General features: G+C 38.0%; 1 protein-coding gene across 3 annotated transcripts in view; it reads right to left on the bottom strand.

Annotated features, from left to right (window-relative positions):
- Positions 1-23,450, bottom strand: part of BRD10 (bromodomain containing 10) — a 146,098-nt gene that overhangs the window by 62,897 nt on the left and 59,751 nt on the right. The window lies entirely within an intron of this gene.

The following is a 23,450-nucleotide window of genomic DNA, read 5'->3' as shown; positions in this document are numbered from 1 at the left end:
ATGTACTGTACGGTGACTAACATAATAAAAAAACATTAAAAAAAAAAAGACTGTGTTTGTCAGTGTTAACTGGTCAGTGTTAACTTTTAACCATATAAGAAAAACAAAATTATAAATAAGTTGTATTATTAGAAGTAGAACTACCCTACAATCCAGCAATTGCACTACTAGGTATTTAACCAAAGGATACAAACATAGTGACTCAAAGGGGCACATGCACCCAATGTCCATAATAGCAATGTCCATAATAGCCAAACTATGGAAAGAGCCCAGATGTCCATCAACAGATGAATGGATAAAGAAGATGTGAGATAGATAGACAGATAATGAAATATTACTCAGAAATCAAAGAGAATGAAATCTTGCCATTTGCTATGACGTGGATGGAATTAGAAGGCATTATGCTAAGCGAATAAGTCAGAGAAAGAAAAATACCGTATGATTTCACTCGTGTGGAATTTAAGAAACAAAACAGATGAACATAGGGGAAGGGAAGGAAAAACAAAATAAGATAAAAACAGAGAGGGAGGCAAACCATAAGAGACTCTGGGATGGGATAATTGGGTGATGGGCATTAAGGAGGGCACTTGAAGTAATCAGTACTGGGTGTTATATGCAACTGATGAATCACTGAACTTTACTTCTGAAACTAATAATACAATATATGTTAGGTAAATTGAATTTAAATAAAAATTTTAAAAAATTATAATAAAAACAAAAATGCATAAAGGATCTGAACTGACATTTCTCCAAAGAAGATATACAAATGAACAGTAAGCACATGAAGAGATGTTCAACATTATTATCCATTAGAGCAATGTAAATCAAAGCCACTATAAGATTTATACCCACTAAGATGACTATAGTAAGAGAGATAACAAGTATTGGTAAAAAGGTAGAGAAATTGGAAATGTCTAGCAGTTCCTCAGAAGGTTAAACATAGTTATCACATGATCCAGCAATTCTACTTCTAGGTACATACCCAACAGAAATGAAAAGATATATCCCCACAAAAACCTGTACAAGAATGTTCATAGCAGCATTACTCACAATAGCCTATAACAGAAACACCCCAAATGTCCATCAATTGTTCAATGAATAAATAAAATGTGGCATATCTGTACAACAAAATATTCTTTGGCAATTAAAAAAAACCCCAAGTGCTGATATATGTTACAACATAGATAAACCTTGATACTATGACACTAAGTAAAAGAAGCCATCCAGAAAAGACTACATTTGTATAATTCAATTTATACAAAATGTCCAGAAATTTATAGAAATAGAAAGTAGGTTCATCGTTCCTTAGGACTGGAGAGCTTGGAGAAAATGGAGAGTGACTGTTTTTTTTTTTTTTTTGGTTTGTTTTGTTTTGTTTTGAGAATGACTCTTAATAGTCTTTCCAGTGATAAATGTTCTAACACTGACAGTGGTCATGGCTGAACAAGTCTGTGAATACACAAAAAGCAACTGAATTTTACACTTTAAATAGGTGACTTCTATGGTGTATCAATTAAATATCAATAAAGCTGCCAAAAAAACCATATAAGGTTTGGGAAAGAGAAATAAGAACAACAACAACAAAGGAAGGAAAATATAATAATTATTTTACTCGTGATTTTTTGAGAGAACTATTCTGAGATATGACTAATTCTTGGGCTCTAAATGAAAACTGAGGCATGATGTCTGACACTGGCTATTTGTCTGTACTATCACACTGTAATCTGCAAAACAAATTTACAGTAAGAACACCACTTTGGCAATATCAGAACTTTCTCTTTTATGGAACAAGCTTACTTCTATATTTTTGGCTGAGGGATCACACTATAATTACCTTGATATCACAGATACAACAAATTATCTGATCAAGTAGTCCTGGTTCATTTTAAACAATTAAAAAAAACTTTCATTTGTGATTTGACATTTATGCGTATTGATTATATTTGAAAAACTATTACGTATTCTTCATAAAATTCCAATTTTTTTTCAAATGTGCTTATAGTTTTGAAGGCTAAATCTTTTACTAAATGGAGGTACTGGTGGGCTGGTACAATCTGGCTTCCTAAATACAAAGCTGGGACTCTGAAAGCCCACACAATCAGTAGAAGGGTATACCAGAAACAACAGTCCCTTCCCCTGTCTCCAACTGGGGGGCTGTAAGAAAAATTATCTTCACAAAAGAAGTGGCAGATGGAAAATAAAATAAAATTTCTCCTAAGACTTTGTAACTACAAGCTGACTCTCACTTGGATTTATTGCCCACATTCACATTTCTGGGTGCTTGGAAAAACATCACACTAAGAAACAAGTTTAATGTGGTCTCATGCCAAATTTGTTGTCTGGTACTTGAACAGAAAAAAAAAATCCAATCTCTAAGGAAATGTAACTTACACCTAGATCTTAAAAAATCCCCACCGATACAGTGACAAAAATTTAGTTCACAAAGATTAACAAAATATAAAGAGAAATAAGGTACTATGAGGGACAGGGGAAAAAAAATCTGGTCCCTCAAAACTATAGATACAGGAATTACAAAAAACATACAAAACACAATGCTTAATAAAAAGAAACTGAAAACATGGGTTAAAAAAAAAGGCTAGGGGTGCCTGAGTGGCTCAGTCATTAAGCATCTGCCTTTGGCTCAGGGCGTGATCCCAGGGTCCTGGGATTGAGCCCCGCATCGGGCTCCTCGCTGGGAGCCTGCTTCTTCCTCTCCCACTCCCCCTGCTTGTGTTCCCTCTCTCTCTGGCTGTCTCTCTCTCTCTAATAAATAAATAAAATCATTAAAAAAAAGGCTATAAAAAACAACAAAGCAGTTGTGAAAAGAAACTAAAGAGAACTTCTAGATACGAAAAACACAAAAATTAAAAGAAAAAAGATTTACAGCTAACTCCTCAACAGCAGCAATTCAGGCCAATGGACAATGGAATATAGTTAACATACTTAAAAAATAACGATCAATGTAAATTTCCATTCAGAGCAAAAATACCTTTCAAAAATGAAGAGAAAAATAAAAATATCTCAGACAAAAACTCAATATTTGTGATGAACAGAACCTCACATAAAGGAAATTTTAAAGGATGTAAATCAGATGGAAGGGTAGTCATCTTTGCCTGAAGATCAGAGAAAGGAAAGAGTAAAAAAGTGGTGATATATAATCTATACAGTCATGGTATAAAATAATGATAAAAATGTTTTGTGGACTTTATTTTTTTTTTAAGATTTTATTTATTTATTTGAGAGTGAGAGAGAGCACAAGCAGAGGGAGAGGCAGAAGGACAGGGAGAGGAAGAAGCAGACTTCCCATTAAGCAAGGGAGACTGATGTGGGGTTCAGTCCCTGGACCCTGGGATCACGACATGAGCCAAAGGCACTTAACTGACTGTTTTGTGGACTTTAAAAAGAAGACAAAATTAAAATACATTACAATAATGTGAAATAAACTGGGCAAAAAACAATTAAAGTTCAAAGTATTCCAAGGTCTTTGCATTAATCAGGAAGAGGGTAAAATACTGATTGATTTTAGGCTTTGATAAGTAAACAAATAAACGTGAACATTTCTAGAGTAACTACTAAAATAATGGACTTTATAACACTCAGATTAGCAGAAATGGAAACATGGAAGAAAAAATAATACGATAATCAAAAATGGTGGGGTGCAACCAAAGCAGTATTTTGAGGGAAATTTACAGATGAAAAATGTATATTTAAGATGGTGGAGCAGGAGGATCCTGAGCTCACCTTGTCCCGTGGACACCAAGGCAAAAACTACATCTAACTAATCATGCAACTAACTGAAAATGACAATGAAGACTGGCCAAACAGATCTTCTATAGATAGAGAGAGAAAAGGCCACCTGTTGAAAAGGGTAGGAGGGCCAGACACAATCAGGAACCAAAGCCCTGGCAAAACTAACCACAAATGGGAGGGACATCACAAGCACAGAAGAGTGAGGGGAACAGTCACTACATCCTGGTCCTGGGGACCCACATGGCGAAGACAAGTCTCCATAATATCTGGCTTTGAAAATCAGTGGGGCTTAACTCCAGGAGCTTTAAAAATCAACAGGGCTTATAATTCCAGGAGAGCAAGAAGGTGATAGGAAACCATGTCCCTGCCCCTAAAGAGCCAGCACGCTGAATAGCTTGCCCCAAGACAACACAGAAGTAGCATTTTGAAAAGTGCCTGGGAAGATTTATTTACTCATCTTAGGACCTTTGCCAGAATGGCAATGATACGCAGATTTCTCCAGGGATAAAAGTGCTAGCAAGCACCATTTTTCTTACCCTCTTCCAGATAAGAAAAGAGGTCCTGAGGTGCCCTGTAACACAGGGATGTCCCTTGTGTGGGGTGCACGCACCCTCCAGTTGTGGCTGAGCCATGATTGCTGTGAGCACAGTGCAGACAGTCAGATGCAGTTAGAGAGGCAGTGCTATCACTCTTCATTAATCCTGCTAGCACCACAGGCCTTGCCCTGGAATTACCCTATAGACCCACCCTACCCATTCTGCCTACATGGGAAGGCAAACCTCCAAAACAGTCCCTGCCCTGCCATACCATCAGGCAGTCCCAGCTGGAACTGACAACACACCAAACTGACTCCCTAGATGGGGGTGAGGGATGTGTGGAAGAGAGATAACCATACATGCCAGTGTGTCCATAGTTTCTGCAGCCAGGTCTCTTAGCGGGCTGTACAGTGAGCAAGCCCTGACCTTTAATATGCCTGTAGCTGAGCAGACAGCTAGGTTGTAACTGCAGCAAGCTAGGCTGAGGTCCCGTGCTCCCGCACAGCAATCATGGCTCAGCCACAATTGGAGGGTACATGCACCCCACACAGAGGACACCCCCGGAGTGCCTAGTTTTGGTAACTAGGGGGGATTGTGTTACAGGGGACCTGAGGACCTCCACAGGAGACCACTTCTTTTTAAATTTTTTTGTTTGTTTATTTATTTATTTAAGTAATCTCTACACCAAACATGGGGCTTAAACTCACAAACCCCAGATCAAAAGTTGCACACTCTTCTGACTAAGCCAGTCAGGCGCCACTACAGGAGGCTACTTCTTACAAGACCATGAAGTGCAGCTGACTTCTCAGTACACAGACACAAATGCAGAGAGTGAGACAAAATGAGGACAGAGTAATATGTCCCAAATGAAAGAACAAGACAAAAATCACAAAGACAGCTAAAGAGAACGGATATAAGCAAAATGCCTAATAAAGTTCAAAGCAATAATCATAAAGATACTCATTAGACTTGAGAAAAAAGTGGATGAACTCAATGAGAACTTCAACGAGACAGAAAATACAAAGAACCAGTCAGAGATGAACACTACAATAAGCGAAATGAAAAATACACTAGAAGGAATCAACAGCACGTTAGAGGATGCAGAACAGATCAGTAACCTGGAAGACAGAGTAATAGAATACAATCAAACTAAACAGAAAAATAAAAAACAAAATAAACAACCAACCAAAAAAAAAAAAAAATGAGAGCACGTTAAAGGGCTTCTCTGACATCATCAAATGCAGTAACATTCACATTACAGGAATCCTAGAAGGAGAGGAGAGAATAAAGGGCGCAGAAAACTTACTGAAGAAATAATAGTTGAAAACTTCCCTAATCTGGGAAAGAGAACAGACACGCAGGTCCAGGAATCAAAAAGTCTAAACAGGTCCACACCAAAACACACAATAATTAAAACGGCAAAAATTAATGATAAAGAGAGACTCTTAGAAGCAGCAGAAGAAAAACGATTACATACAAGGGAAACCTCATAAGGCTATTTCAGCAGAAACTTTGCAGGTCAGAAGAAAGTAGCATGATATATTCAAAGTGCTGAAGGGAAAAAACCTACAACCAAGAAAAACTATCCAACAAGGTTATCATTCAGAACAGAAAGATAAAGGAGTTGCCTAGACAAACAAAAGTTAAAGGAATTCATCACTACTAAACCAGTGTTATTCTTTAAGTGGAAAGAAAAGGCCATAACTAGAAGAAAGAAAATTATGAAAGGAAAACATTTCAATGGTTAAAGCAAACATATAGTAAAGGTAGTAGATTAATCACTTATAAAGCCAGTATGGAGGTTAAAATACAAAAGAAAAATCAATTATACCTAGAAATTAGTCAAGGGATACACAAAATAAAAAGATATAATATATGACATCGTATACATGAAACACGGAGAGAGGAATAAACATTTAGTGCTTTTAGAATGTGCTTGAACTTGAATGACCATCAACTTTTAATACAGATTGCTATATATACAGGATGTTATATATGAACCCAATGGCAACCACAAAACGAAAACCTGTAACAGACATACAAAAAGATCAAGAGAAAGGAATTCAAGCACAACACTAAAGAAAGCCATTGAAACCATAAGGGAAGAGAACAAGAGAATAAAAAAGCAACAGAGAAGAACTACAAAAACCAGAAAATAATCAACAAAATAGCAATAAGTAAATACACATCAATAATTACATTAAATGTAAACAGACTAAATGCTCTAATCAAAAAACACAGGATAACTAAATGGGTAAAAAAACCAAGACCTGTCTATATGACTGCCTACAAGAGACTTACTGCAGACCTAAGAGTACACGCAGACTGAAAGGATGGAAAAAGATATTCCATGTAAATGGAAGAAAAAGTAGCAATACTTAGACAAATCACACTGTAAAACAAACACTGTAGCAAGAGACAGAAGGATATAACATAATATATGTTAATATCTATGCACTCAACACAGGAACACCTAAATATGTAAAACGAATATTAACAGATGTAAAGAGAGAAATTAAGAGTAATACAGTAATAGGAGGGGGACTTTAACACTCCACTTACATCAATGGATAAATCATCCAGAAAGAAAATCAACAAAGAAACAATGACTTTGAATGACACATTAGATTAGATGAACCTAACAGATACATACAGAACACTCCATCCCAAAATAGAATGAATTCTTTTCAAGTGCACATGGAACATTCTCCAGGACAGATCAAATGTTAGCCCACAAAACAAGTCTTAATAAATTTAAGAAGACTGAAATTGTATCAGGCATCTTTTCCAACATAATGGTATGAAACTAGAAATCAACTGTAAGAAAAAAAAAAAACTGGAAAAAACACAATCACATAGGAGCTAAATAATATGCTCTGAAACAACTAATGGGTCTGTGAAGAAATCAAAGAAGAAATTAAAAAAAATACATGGAGACAAATGGAAATGGAAACACAATGGTCCCAAATCTTTGCGATACAGAAAAAAACCCCAAACTAAGGGGGAAGTTTAAAGCGATACAGACCTATCTTAAGAAACAAGAAAAATCTCAAATAAACAATCTAAGCTTATACCTAAAGGAAATAGAAAAAGAAGGACGGAAATAAAGATCAGAGTGGAAATAAATGAAATGGAGACTAAAGAAAAGAATAGAAAAGATCAATGAAACCAGGAACTAATTCTTTAAAAGATAAACAAAACTGACAAACCTTTAAGCAGATTTAACAAGAAAAAAAAAAGTAGACTCAAATAAGTAAAATCAGAAATGAGAGAAAAAATAACTCACAGTTATATGCAACTAATGAATCACTGAATACTACACTGAAAACTAATGATGTACTATATGTTGGCTAACTGAACATAATAATTAGAAAAAATTTTTAAAAAGCGCCTCTTTCGCTGCCTTCAAAAAAAAGATGTTTGGTAGAACTCATTTGTGAATCCGTCAGGTCTTGGACTTTTGTTTCTTGGGAGATTTTTGATTACTGACTCTGTTTCATTACCTGCAATCAGTCTGTGCAGATTTTCTATTTCTTCCTGATTCGGTTTGGAAGATTGTTTTCGGGAATTCGTCTATTTCTTTTAGGCTGTCCAATTTGTTGACATATAATTTTTCATAGTATTCAGAGCAAAGGAAACAGTCAACAAAACCAAGACAACAGATGGAATGGGAGAAGATCTTTGCAAATGTCTTATCAGATAAAGGGCTAGAATCCAAAAATTTATAAAGAACTTATCAAACTCAACACCCAAAAAACAAATGATCCAGTCAAGAAATGGGCAGAAGACATGAACAGACATCCCTCCAAAGAAGACATCCAAATGGCCAACAGACACATAAAAAAATACTCTACATCACCTAGCATCACGGAAATACAAATCACAACCTCACATCAGTCAGAATGGCTAAAATTAACAAGTCAGGAAACAACAAATGTTGACGAGGATGTGGAGAACAGGGACCCTCTTACACTGCTAGTATGAATGCAAGCTGGTACAGGCACTCTGGAAAACAGTATGAGTTTCCTCAAAAAGTTATAAATAGAGGTACGTTATGACGCAGCAATTGCACTAGTAGGTACTTACCCAAAGGATACAAACATAGTGATCTGAAGGGGCACCTGCACCCCAATGTTTATAGCAGCAATATCCATAACAGCCAAAGTATGGAAAAGATCCCAGATGTTCATCGAGGGATGAATGGATAAAGCAAATGTGGTATATATGTACAATGGAATATTACTCAGCCTTCAAAAAATGAAATCTTACCATTTGCAATGATATGGATGGAACTAGAGGGTATTATGCTAAGCAACATAAGTCAATCAGTGAAAGGCAATTATATGATTTCACTGCTATGTGGAATTTAAGAATCAAAACAGGATCACAGCAGAAGGGAGGGAAAAATAAAATAGGACATAATTAGAGAGGGAGACAAACCATAAGAGACTCTTAACCATAGGAAACAAACTGAGGGTTGCTGGAGGGAAGGTGGATTGTGGGATGGGGTAACTGGGTGATGAGCATAAGGAGGGCATGTGATATATTGAGCACTGGGTGTTACATGCAACTGATGAATGACTGAACTCTACCTCTAAATCTGATAGTACACTATATGTTAAATAACTGAATTGAAATAAAATAAAATTGAAAAAAAAAAAGAAACGATCAAAGAGAAGGCAGATAAGGCAAAGCAGTAGGGGATGAGTGTGGGAGGTGATTTCTTTCATCACCAAAAAATTTCCACTGGGAGTCCCAATGGCATAATACAAAAGCTGCTTCTAAAGTGACTAGCTCTCACAACTAGAAACTAGTGTCTGAAGCATTTGCCTGTTCAGGAGCATGGTAGTGTCAAACCAGCCACTCATCCTGGATGGGAAGGCTGGCTGAGCTGTGGATTTGTATGGACTTGTATGGGTTTGTAGATAAAAGGTACTCGTTCGATTGTAAGTGAGGTATTGTATTTTTAGTGATGATGTGAATGTGCAAGCATCCATGGATGAGCTAGTAGAATGATTTGAGGATTTCTACATCTTTTTTAACTTGAAAAACTGAAATAAAATATTAATTTTATTGGTTCTCTAAAAAAAAAAAAAAAAGGCATGGAGCCTATTTAAAAAAAAATGTAAAAATTTCAGTGAAGGAGGGATGCCTGGGTGGCTTAGTCAATTAAGTGTCTGCCTTCAGCTCAGGTCACAATCCCAGGGTCCTGGGATCAAGTCCTGCATTGGGCTCCTTGCTCAGCAGGGAGCCTGTTTCTCCCTCTGCCTGCTGCTCCCCCTGCTTGTGCTCTCTCTCTCTCACAAATAAATAAATAAAATTTAAAAAAAGCTTCAGTGAATGAAATATTAGAAACAAAATACAAAGAGACATGTTAAAGAAATAAAAGTGGGAATAATCAGGTACAAGAAATTATCAGAGAATTTCAAAGAACCATCTTTTAGATTCAGATTTTGTCTAGGCAAATTTGAAAATGAAACAAAAGGAACTTGTAGAAATAAAAAAGTATAAACACAAAAATAAAATAAGGAATAGCTTAAATAGTTGACTGTACATAGGAAAAGGCAGAGCTTAGGAAATTTCAAAGAATTCAGTTCAAAAAGACCAAAGTATAAAATGTATGGAAGAGATTATAAAGACCAATGGGAAGACAGATTATAATCTAACAACCAATTGGAGCTTTAGAAAAATAAGAATACAGAAGAGGGGTAGGAGGATGGTGTTGATGGCAATATTTGAAGACATAATGGCTGTGTATTTCCCAGAATTAATGAAGGACACAAATCCTCAATGCAGGAAGCCCCAAAAAATAAATTAAGAAAGCCACACTTGGGCACATCATAATTAAACAATAAAATATCAAAGACATAAAAGAAAATCCTACAAGCAGAGTAGAAAAAAAGATTACATATACAGAAATGACAAAAGGGTTGAAAGATTTCAGAACAGCAACAATGTAAACCAGAAGCAGTATCATTCATGAATGAGGATAAATTAATGTCCTTTTCAATTGGTTGAAAAAAGCAAAACTGATTCTAACTAAGGTAAAAACTTCTAAAGTGTCTTCTGCTTTCACCCAATATGAAGTAATAAGGAATCAGATTTACTCTCCCACTTGAACAAACCAAAAAAATCCTGATAAAATAGATAAAAGAACAGATTTCAAGTACCTAAGCATCAAGCAAAGGACAGTGATCTCTGAGATACGGGAAACAGACAAGGTGAGCCCAACAACTCTGGCAGTTTATTGTCTAGAGAGTTTCCAAGCCATGATGCAGGGAGGGGAAACCCAGGCAAAGCCCGGCAAACTCCAGGATTGAGAAGGAGCCAGGAGTTCAGAGATATCAAGGCAGCTAGAGTCTGTAGGGCATAATACCAAAGAGGAAAAAGAGCTGAATAAAGTGAGAACACCAAAGATGTACACAGGGTCCCCCTTGAATATTCAGAGTACTAATTAGTTCATGCACGTAAGGAAACAAGCCAAGACTGGGTAGGGGGAAAACATCCAAAAGATTAGAAAACCATAGCTATTTCCACCAGCCATACTCAAAGAACTCACAATTCATGGAACATCTAAAGAATCCTTGGTAGTAGAGAATAATTAGCCCTAAACTGGGCATTCCTCTGGACCCAGATAACAAATCCTAAAAGATCCAAAATCTGTTTCCAAGTAACTTAACTGCATTCCAGAAAAAAGCTGAAGAAGATTTATAGGAATAAAAATATCTAGCACCCTCCATTATAAAACAATGTTTGGCATCTAAATCAAAACTAGCAGGCATACAATGAAGCAGAAACATATGATCCATATGAGGATAAAAACTGATCCATCAAAACTGGCCCAGAGATGAAACAAATGTTAGAATTAACAAAGACCATTAGAGTAGTTATTGAAACCAAAACCCATAGTGTCAACAAATTAAGTAGAGACATAGAAGATATAAAACACACACCAATCAAACTTTGAGAGACGAAAACTACTATGTCTGAGATAAAAATATACTCAATGGGCCTAATGGCAAATTAGGCACAGCAGAAGAAAAGATCAGTGAACTTGGAAGACAATAATAGAAACTATCCCAATTTAAAGTTAAAGTGTTGGAAAAAAAAAGATGGCGGAGGAGTGGGGGACCCTATTTCTACCAGTCCCCTGAATTGAGCTGGATATCTACCACACCATTCTGAACACCCATGAAATCAGTCTGAGGTGTAAGAAGATATATTTTGATCTCTACAAACAGAATATCTTTGGCAGATGGTCTTGAGGTATGAAGTGGGGAGCCGAGACTCTGTGGGCCGATATCAGAATAAAATGGAAGGTGGAGGGAGCCTCCGTGTTCTTGCGCCAGGAAGGCAAAAGCCTCCCACACTGGGGACCGGGCACAGACTTGTAGACCAGTAGTGGTGGGGAAAGGACTTTAGGGCAGCCCCCTAGACTGAAATCTAGAGCTGCGGGGTGTGCATGCAAACCAGGAGTGGCTTGTGGTTTTAGTAGCACAAAGGACAGAGATGTGCCCAGCCCTGGGAGTGAGGGTTGAGAGAGCTCCTGTGGGGCGCACAACCCAGGATGCTGCGGGTTTTTAGCAGCACAGACAGAAACAGAGACAGTACGACCTGGAGGCCTAAGTGAGGAGCACACTGCGATATCTCTGTTCTGAGACAGAGGTTTGGATACAGTCATTTCTGCTCTCTCAGAAGAGACAGGGAAAGCCACCAGAGAACAAAAGCCCCCCAAAGCGGTTTTCACTGAGCCTATTCCTTCCCCTCCACAGGGGGCAGGGCAACTCTGTCCAAACAGGGTTACCTGAGTAACAGCATGACAGACCCCACCCCCAGAAGACAAGCTGGAAGAACAAGAGGCCCACAACCCTAAGATCCCTATAAATCAGGTGCATCTTGCTTGGGTTGTGGTCAATATTTTGGACTCTGTACATTCCCTCAACCACCCCTCAACAGAATGACTCAGAGGAGAAACCCCCAACAAAGAAAAGAATCAGAGACTGTGGCCTCTGCCACAGAACTAATGGATATGGATATAACCAAGATGTTAGAAATAGATTTCAGTAAACAATTATCAAGGCGATATCTAGGCCTGAGAAAAATATTAACGACAATAATAGAATCGCTAAGGGCAGAAATGAGATCTAATCAGGCCGAACTTAAAAATGCAATGAATGAAATGCAGTCTGAACTGGATACTAAGACTGAAAGGGTAAACGAGGCAGAAGAACGAATTAGTGAGTTAAGGATAAGATGCAAGAAAAGTAGGAAACTGAGGCAGCATGGGAAAACAAATTAAAAGCCAAGAAATCAAACTGGGAGACATTAGTGACTCAGTTAAACGTTCCACTATCAGAATTATTGGGATCACCAAGGGGGTGGAGAAAGAGGTCTAGAAGATATATTTGACCAAATCGTGGCTGAGAACGCCCCAGTCTGGAGAAGGAAACAAGCATTTGTGTCCGAGGCAGAGAGGTCTCCTCCCAAGATCAATGAGAACAGACAAACGCCCTGACATATAATAGTACAATTCCAAAATCTTAGATCTGGAAAACAATCCTGAAAGCAGCAAAAGGGAAGAGATTTTTTTGTACAGACGGGGGAATACCAGAAAAATGTCAGACCTGTCCACAGAGACCTGGCAAGCCAGAAAGGGATGGCAAGACATGTTCAGGGTACTAAGGGAAAAGAACATGCAGCCAAAGATATTTTATCCAGCAAGGCTGTCATTCAGAATAGATGGAGAGACAAAGAGCTTCCAAGACTGGCAGAAACAACGAATTTGTGACCAACAAGACGGCCCTGCAAAAAATATTAAGGGGGGGGTTCTACAAAAGGAGAAAGACGGCAAGAGGGATAAAAAAGAGAAATGTACAGAGACAATCTATAGAAACAAGGACTTCACAGGCAACATGATGATATTAAAAACATATCTTTCAATAACCACTCTCAACGTGAATGGCCTAAATACTCCCATAAAAGGGCTGCAGATTGGAAAAGAAGGCATGACCCATCCATATGCTGTCTACAAGAGACTTATTTTGAACCTAAAGATACATCCAGACTGAAAGTGAAGGGATGGAGAACAATTTATCATGCCAACCGATCTCAAAAGAAAGATGGGGTAGCAATTTTCTTATGAGACAAATTACATTTTAAGCTAAAGATGGTAGTTAGATATACAGAAGGACACTATATCATCCTTAAAGGGTCTGCCCAACAAGAAAACCTAACAATTATAATTATCTATGCCCCCAACATGGGAGCACCCAACTACATAAGCCAACTGTTAACCAAAATAAAGAGACATATTGATTATAATACGTAAATAGTAGGGGACCTCAACACTCCACTCTCAAGAATAGACAGATCATCTAAGCAGAAAATCAACAAAGAAACAAGAGCTTTGAATGACACACTGGACCAGATGGACCTCATAGATATATAACAGAACATTCCACCCTAAAACAACAGAATACTCATTCTTCTCGAACGCATATGGAACTTTCTCCAGAATAGACCACATATTGGGTCACAAATCAGGTCTCGACCGATACCAAAAGACTGAGATTATTCCCTGCATATTCTCAGACCCCAGTGCTTTGAAAATGGAACTCAATCACAAGAAAAAATTTGGAAGGAATTCAAACACTTGGAAGCTAAAGACCATCCTGCTTAGGAATGTTTGGGTCAACCAGGAAATCAAAGAAGAACTTAAAGTATGGAAACCAATGAGACAGAAACACATAGGTCCAAAACCTATGGGGTGCTGCAAAGGCGGTCCTAAGGGGGAAATACACAGCCATCTAACAGTCACTCAAAAGAACAGAAAAATCCAGAATACACAATCTATCTTTATACCTTGAAGAACTGGATAAGGAACAACAAAGAAGGCTAAGCTATGCACTTGAAAAGAAATAATTAAGATTAGAGCAGAGATCAATGAATTAGAAACCAGAAATACAGTAGAGCAGATCAACAAAACTAGAAGCTGGTTCTCTGGAAGAATTAATAAGATCGATAAACCACTGGCCAGACTCATCCAAAAGAAAAGAGAAAGGACCCAAATTAATAAAATTATGAATGAAAGGGGAGAGATCACAACTAACATCAAGGAAACAGAAGAAATTACTAGAAATTATTATCGACAACTACATGCCAATAAATTAAGCAACCTGGAAGAAATGGATGCCTTCCTGGTAACCTATAAACTACCAAGACTGAAACAGGAAGGAACTGACCACCTCAGTAGACCAACAACCAGTAATGAGATTGGAGCAGTGATCAAAGACTTCCCAAAAAACAAGAGTCCAGGGCCTGATGGATTCCCAGGGGAATTCTACCAAACATTCAGAGAAGAAATAGTACCTATTCTCCTGAAGCTGTTTCAAAAAATAGAAACAGAAGGAAAACTTCCAAACTCATTCTACAAGGCCAGCATTACCTTGATCCCAAAACCAGGCAAAGACCCCATCAAAACGGAGAATTACAGACCGATATCCCTGATGAATATGGACGCCAAAATCCACAACAAGATCGTAGCTAATAGGATCCAACAGTACATTAAAAGGATTATCCATCACGACCAGGTAGGATTCATCCCTGGGATGCATGGGTGGTTCAACATTCGCAATTCAATCAGTGTGACAGAACACATTAATAAGAGAAGAGAACAATATGGTCCTGTCAATTGACGCAGAAAAAGCATTTGACAAAATACAGCATCCATTCCTGATTAAAACTCTTCCGAGTGTAGGGATAGAGGGTACATTCTGCAATTTCATAAAAACCATCTATGAAAAGCCCACAGCAAATATCAGTCTCATTGGGGAAAAGCTGAGAGCCTTTCCCTTCACATCAGGAACACGACAAGGATGCCCACTCTCGCCACTATTATTCAACATAGTACTAGAAGTCCCAGCAACAGCAATCAGACAACAAAAAGGGAAAAAAGGTATTCAAATCGGCAGAGAAGAAGTCAAACTCTTTCACTTCGCAGACGACATGATACTTTAGGTGGAAAACCCAAAAGACTCCACCCCCAAAATACTAGAACTCATGCAGCAACTCAGCAATGTGGCAGGATACAAAATCAATGCACAGAAATCAGTTGCTTTCCTATACACTAACAATGCAACTGTAGAAAGAGAAATTAGGGAATCGATTCCACTTACAATAGTACCAAAAAGGTCTTATGATACCTTGGAATAAACCTAACCAAAGAGGTAAATGCTCTATACTCTAGAAACTACAGAACACTGATGAAAGACATTGAAGAAGACACAAAAAGATGGAAAAACATTCCATGCCCATGGATCAGAAGAATAAACATTGTTAAAATGTCTATGCTGCTCAGAGCAATCTGTAATTTCAGCGTCATCCCCATCAAAATACCAATGGCATTTTTCAAAGTGCTGGAACAAACAATCCTAAAATTGGTATGGAAACAGAAAAGACCCAGAATCACCAAGGACATGATCAAAAAGAAAAACAAAGCTGGGGGCGTCACGTTGCCTGATTTCAAGCTATGTTACAAAGCTGTGATCACCAGTGCAGCATGGTACTGGCACAAAAACAGACACATAGATCAGTGGAACAGAAGAGAGAGCCCAGATATGGACCCTCAACTCTATGGTCAACTAATCTTCGACGGAGCAGGAAAAAATATCTGATGGAAAAAAGACAGTCTCTTCAATAAATGGTGCTTGGAAAATTGGACAGCTATATACAGAAGAATGAAGCTCAACCATTCTCTTACACCATACACAAAGGTAAGCTCTAAATGGATGAAAGACCTTAATGTGAGACAGGAATCCATCAAAATCCTAGAGGAGAGCATAGGCAGTAACCTCTTCAACATCAGCCACAGCAACTTCTTTCAAGACACGTCTCCCAAAGGCAAGGGAAACAAAAGCAAAAATGAACTACTGGGACTTCATCAAGATAAAAAGCTTCTGCACAGCAAAGGAACAGTCAACAAAACAAAGAGGCAGCCCACAGAGTGGGAGAAGATATTTGCAAATGACACTACAGATGAAGGACAGGTGTCCAAGATCTATAAAGAATTTCTCAAACTCAACACCCAAAAAACAAATAATCCAGTCACAAAATGAGCAGAAGACACGAACAGACACTTCTCCAAAGAAGACATACAAATAGCTAACAGACACGTGAAAAAATGTTCGACATCATTAGCCATCAGGGAAATTCAAATCAAAACCATATTTGAGATACCACTTTATGCCAGTTAGAATGGCAGAAATTAACAAGGCAGGAAACAACAAACGTTGGAGGGGATGTGGAGAAAGGGGAACTTTCTTACGCTGGTGGTGGGAAAGTAAGTTAGTACAGCCACTCTGGAAAACGGTGCGGAGGTCCCTCAAAAAGTTAAAAATAGAGCTACCCTATGGCCCTGGAATTGCACTACTGGGTATTTACCCCAAAGACACAGATGTAGTGAAAAGAAGGGACGCATGCACCCCAATGTTCACAGCAGCAACGTCCACAATGGCCAAACTGGAAGGAGCCCAGATGCCCTTCAACAGACGAATGGATAAAGAAGATGTGGTCCATATATACAACAGAATATTACTCAGCCATCAGAAAGGATGAATACCCACCATTTGCATCAACATGGACAGAACTGGAGGGGATTATGCTAAGTGAAATAAGTCAAGCAGAGAAAGACAATTATCGTATGGTTTCACTTATTTGTGGAACATAAGGTATAGCATGGAGGACGTTAGGAGAAGGAAGGGAAAAATGAAGGGGCGGAAATCAGAGGGGGAGACGAACCATGAGAGAATACAGACTCTGGGAAACAAACTGAGGGCCTTGGAGGGGAGGTGGGTGGAGCATGGGTTAGCCCAATAATGGATTTTAAGTGGGCGATGGGTTAGCCCGATGATGGGTATTAAGGAGGGCACGTATTGCATGGAGCACTGGGTGTTACATGGAAACAATGAATCATGGAACACTACACCAAAACTAATGATGTACTGTATGGTGACTAAGATCACATAATAAAAAAAAATTATAAAAAATAGAGATACAGAGAAAACACTTCTAGAGTATATATTTCAGGAAGAGAAAAATCACAAAAAAATTCTAAGATGTAAGGATTAGAGAAGAAATCAACTGTTAATCATTGGGTAAATAAACATTATATTATAAAAAAAAGTAATAATAATGTCTAGTTTGGGGGTAAAAATTGAGACAGAGCTAAATTATTATTCAACTGTAATATTTCAGACTGATGAGGCAGAAGAGATCAAAATTAAGAACAGAGGTAGAACATGTGACTTCCAAATCACTAGAAATGATTGTAAGAGAACTAAAATTTCATCTTCCACATCGATGTCAACAGATAATGCCAAACTGAAATATCAAGAAATATGAATATAAGCATGTAGTTAGAAATGTGGAAGTAATTACTAGAAGAAATACCTAAAAGGAACATGTTTCTGACTCATGGCCTTGAAAATGAGCTGAAGTAAGGCTGCTTTCTTTCACAGAAGCCTTAAGGGTACTACCTCACTTTTAAACTAAAAAGCTTATAAAATGAAAGTTTCTTAAATTAACTTTTCAAAAGCTAAAGAATATAAACCAAGTATTATTAAAGAGCCTATTTATGTTAAATTTATAAATAATGTGTTTCTTACCATGAAAACGAGTTTCTCTATACTCTAGATGCTGAGAAGATTGTCATTTCTTCTTTAATATTCTGTTAACTACTGAAAAGGGTTTTGAATTATTTCTCATGGACTATAACTCAGAGTTTGTTTAAAGTTTGGCATGGAAAACTATATCTGTTGGAATATCAACCATCAAAATGAAGGTTCATTTAATACTCTTAGCATTAAAATAGATTTTGCTCCACCTTGTCACAATCAATTCTGTTTCTACAGAAGTGAAAGAGTACCAACTTAGTGCTTGGGAAAGAAAATCAAAGGGGAATTGAAAGAGATCAAAACACTTTTATGATCTTATTTTTACAAACTAAAATAGAGATAGGCAACCTCTGGCCAATACAGGTTAGTGATACCGTAATTTCTGAAATTACTTATTCATCTTATCGATAGGGACACTAAGGACACAGAAGTGTAGGAAAACTTCCTCAGACATATGCTGGGCTAGTGTAAGCTCCAGAAATACATACAATGTATGCAAATTGATGGCATGAAAAAAGGAAAGTAAGGCACTTATTTATACTTTTTTTTTTTTAAAGATTTTATTTATTTATTTGAGAGAGACAGCCAGTGAGAGAGGGAACACAAGCAGGGGGAGTGGGAGAGGAAGAAGCAGGCTCTTAGCGGAGGAGCCTGATGTGGGGCTCGATCCCAGAACACCAGGATCACACCCTGAGCCGAAGGCAGACAGACGCTTAAAGACTGTGCCACCCAGGCACCCCTATACTTTCTAAAATAAATAATATATAATATTATGTTCAGAAAACCAACCATTCATATTAGGTGTTCAGTCAAGCTTCCTACTTAGCTGCCAACAAAAGAATCACTTCTGGCTAGTTAAAGCAGGAAAGGAATCTACTTAAAGATGAGCAGAAAGTTTACAAAAGCTCTATTAAGGGCCAAGGAGCCAAACTTAGAGAAGATATGAAAATATGAATCCCAACCACACTTTGAGAGAGCTTCTCCAGGAAAAACTAGACTGCCACCACTATTTGACACCTCTAATACTAAGAACCTTGAAACCAGAATCTCCTACCACCATCTTTGCCAAAAGATAAACTCCCCTGCCCAACATTGCCACCTCATGTTGTTTCCACACAATTTCAAGCACGAAAAGGTATGACTGGTCATATGCCTCTCTCTTACCTGTGAGTGGGAATGAGAACATAAATTTTCTAGCATCTATTTTGGGAAGTCAGGACTTATAATATAGGAAATTGCCAAAATGGAGAGAAGCTATCCAAAATGTTGGGTGGTCACAAATAATAAATGTCTACTGCATTAAGTCATTGTTATTTTATGATACAAAGAATTTGAAAATAAGTCAGCTAATCATGTCATAATTTTTATTTCACAAAAAGATGTAGAGAATATTTTTAACTCCTGTGATTTCCAAATCAATAAAATACCACCAAGCTCATAAAAATACATGAAACGAGAGTATAAAAAACATACACGCTATTTCTGGAATCCAAACAGTTTTGCGAAAAAGAATGGTGAACATGTCCAATATTTTTAATACAGCTAAAGTAGATAGACTTTATTAATCCAAACTGCCACCTAATTATATGATTAACATGTTATAACAAATTAACAGAAATTTCCTTGAGGAGAGCTAATTTTGAATTTTAACCAATTCCATTTTTTTAAAAAAAACTATCTAAAATGTATTACATACTTTCCTGCTTAATAAATAAGGTACATAAAATGTACTTTAAAAGGTAATTTAATCTTCCCCTAATGGTTCAAGGTCCCCATTATAACCAGAATGCAATGATCTTGAGTGGCTAAAGGACTATTAATACAACTATATAATAACCAACCCTTTCACTCAATCCTCCCAAAATTTTGGGCTGTAGGTTGCTGTCTCTTATATTAACAGTGCCCCCATGCACTGATCAGCCCCAGGATTGCCCATTGTCCAATCAACATTTACCTGAAGATGGCCAGACTACTAAGCTTTACTCAATCGTTATTCCTTTCTTTTTTTTTTTTTTTAAAGATTTTATTTATTTATTTGACAGAGAGAGAGAGACAGCCAGCGAGAGAGGGAACACAAGCAGGGGGAGTGGGAGAGGAAGAAGCAGGCTCCCAGCAGAGGAACCTGATGTGGGGCTCGATCCCAGGACTCTGGGATCACGCCCTGAGCCGAAGGCAGATGCTTAACCGCTGTGCCACCCAGGCGCCCCTGTTATTCCTTTTTGTTCAACACATATAATCTGTCATCTCCTTTGCACTGGCTTCCAATGCTATCCAAATAAATAAAGACAGTAATAGAGAAATGCCAGGAATTTGGGATTTCTGCAATGTGACTTGAGAGACCATAATTTTTGTGGCATATACTATTCAAAAAAGAGAAACCACCCACTGTATAAAAATTAAAATATAGAATGGAGACTCCCTTCCCTTCTTTAACTGGAATAGATCACAAAACAGAGACCTAACTGTGAAACTTACAAAAGTTTTAAAAATAATTTACTTTTATGTTTATATCTTCCCAAGTGATCAGCTAAAAATTATCAAATGCCCATCAGACAACTGAAGTATTACCATATGAAAATATGCACTAAATTGTTCACGTTGCTGCCAACTTTAATTTCCAATATAAAATGTGTTTTAACCTACTTAACAGTATGTAAAATTTATCTTCTCACTTTTTACGCCATAAATTTCAATTAAAAAAAAAAAAGAGGAGGAGGAGGAAGATGGCGGAGGAGTAGGGGACCCCAGTTTTGTCTGGTCCCTGGAATTCAGCTAGGTAGCTATCAAACCTTTCTGAACACTAGCACCTCAACTGCAGATCTAAGAAAAAAAATGCTGCAATTCTACAAATAGAAAAGCAACCATTTTTTTGCAAGGTAGGAGGTGAGAAGAAGTGAATCTGAGGTGATATATCGGAAGATAAACGCACAGCGAGGGAGCCTCCCTAAGCCGAATAAATAGAAAGTGATATAGCAGCATAATCAGAACTTTAAGAAATCTGCTCCAGTGAGGGATGTCCCTGCTTGAAAGGTGCTCCAGTGGCAAAGCAGGGCAGAATCCTAGGTGGGAGGGTGTGGTCTCAAGATCCCCTGGGTCACATAAAGAACGGGAGTACCTGAATGCATCAGAGTTTCCAAGCACCAGAGCAAGGAAGCCGGCTGCAAACAGTGAGCTCCGGAGCCAGCACTCAGCATGGTGTTGCCATAAACTGCAAACTGTGTCAGGATTGGGCTACCACTCTCCAAGCAGAGGCCCAGCAAGAGGCAGAACCAAAGCGACACCCTGCTCCCTGCCCTAGGAGGAGTAGCGTGGGTGCCGGCCATGGGAGTCTGTAAAGTTTAGAGACTCAAATCGGGGTCATGTGCCTGAGATAAAAATGCCTGGTCATGGCTGGGTGAACAGAGAGTGCAGACAGAAGCCAGAGAAACAAGAGTAATTGACTGCTTTTCTGTGAGGGCTCACTGAAGAGTTGGGGGTGCGAATTTTTGGCTCCACGGTTGGAGAACAGATCACAGCTATTTTCATCCTCTAAAGTGGTACAGAATGCCTTCAGGGAACAAAAGCCATATAGAGCAATTCAAACCCGCTTACACAAAACCCAGCTCCCTGGCAAGGGGGGAGCAATTCCACCTTGGCAAAGACACCTGAGAATCAGCGTAACAGACCACTCCCCACAAGATCAGCAGGAACATCTGGCTAATAGCAAGTTTACCAATCACACATAACTGCAAAACTAGAGCACTAGGGGAAAATAGTACAAAGAATTTGGGTTTTTTTCTCATGATTCCTTAGTCTTTCAGTTTAAATTTTTTTTCTTTTTCAACTAGTTTTTTATTTTATCAACTCTTTTTAAAAGTCTTATAGTTTTCATTTTTACATTTACATTTTATATATATTGTTTTCATTTCTGGATTCCATTCATTGTATTTAATTTCATACACACACACACACACACACACATATATATGTCTTTCTTTACCTTTGGGATCTAGTTTCTCCTAACAGACCAAAATACACCCAGAACCTAGTGTATTGTCTGTTCTGTCCACCTGTTTGATTATATTCTCTCTTTTACTCCTTTTTTTTTTTTTTCCTTTTTTTGCATTCTGATCTCTTCTGATTTTCTTAGTGTATATTTTGCTGGCAGGTTGCTATTTTTGTATTTTGTTCTCTTGTTCATCTCTTCTTCTCTGGACAGAATGACAAGACAGAAACTCACTCCAGAAAAAAGAACAAGAGGCAGTACTAGCTGCCAAGGACTTAATCAATATGAATATAAGTAAAATGTCAAAGCAAGAATTCAGAATAATGATTATAAAAGTAGTACCTATGCTTAAAAAAGCATAGAAGACACTAAAAAATCCCTTACTGTAGAAATAAAAGAACTAAAATCTAATCAAGTAGAAATCAAAAAGGCTATTACTGAGATGCAATCAAAATGGGAAGCTCTAACTGCTACGGTAAATGAAGCAGAAGAGAAAATCAGTGATGTGGAAGACAAAATAGTGAAGAATAAAGAAAGTTAGAAAAAGAAAGAGAAACAACTACTTGGATCACGAGAAGAAAATCTGACTGATAAAGTGATACTATAAAACAAAACAATGTCAGAGTAATTAGGGTCCCACAGAAAGAGGAAAGAGACAGAGGCAGAAGGTATATTTGAGCAAACTATAGCTGAGAACTTCTCCAACGTGGTGAAGGAAACAGGCATTCAAGTCCAGAAGGCACAAACACTCTCAAAAACAATGAAAATAGGTAAACAGCTTGACCTTAATAGTGAAGCTTGCAAGTTTCAGAGATAAAGAGAAAATCCTGAAAGCAGCTTGGGACAAGAGGTCCTTAACCAACAAAGGTGGAAACAAAAGGCTTACATCAGACCTACTCGAAGGCAGGAAGGACTGGCATGATATGTTCAGCGGTTCTAAATGAGGAAAATACGCAGCCAAGAATACTTCATCCAGCAAGGCTACCTTCAGAATAGAACGAAAGATAAAGAGATTTCAGGACAAACAGAAACAAAAAGGATTTGTGATCAATGAAACACCCTTGCAAGAAACATTAAAGGGGATCCTGAAAGCAAAGAGAGAGCCCAAAAGTAACAGACCAGAAGGGAACAGAACAATATAAAGAAACAGTGACTTCTGGTTCCGGTTTCAAGATGGCAGAGGAGCAGAGGACCTAAAGTGGAGGAGCAGAGGACCTAAAGTTTGTCTGGTCCCAGGAACTCAGCGAGAGAGCTACCAAACCATTCTGAATACCTATGAACACAACTGGAGAAAGAAGAAAAGAGTAGCAGAAACTCTATGACCAGAAAAGCGACCACTTTCTGCAAGGAGGAGAAAAGATGGCAGAGGAGTAGGGGACCCCTTTCTCAGCTGGTCCCCTGAGTGGAGCTGGATATCTACCAGACCATCTGAAAACCCAAAGAATCAGCCTGAGACGTAGGAAGATACATCTGGATCTCTACAAAAAAACATCTCTAGCGCTGAGTATT

Source organism: Ursus americanus, chromosome 18 (assembly GCF_024610735.1).
Source record: "Ursus americanus isolate L20-20 chromosome 18, mUrsAme1.1.p, whole genome shotgun sequence".
In the NCBI taxonomy this organism is placed as follows: Eukaryota; Metazoa; Chordata; class Mammalia; order Carnivora; family Ursidae; genus Ursus; species Ursus americanus.
The sequence above is the reverse complement of the archived record's forward strand: the minus strand, read 5'-3'. Positions and strand labels throughout refer to the sequence as shown.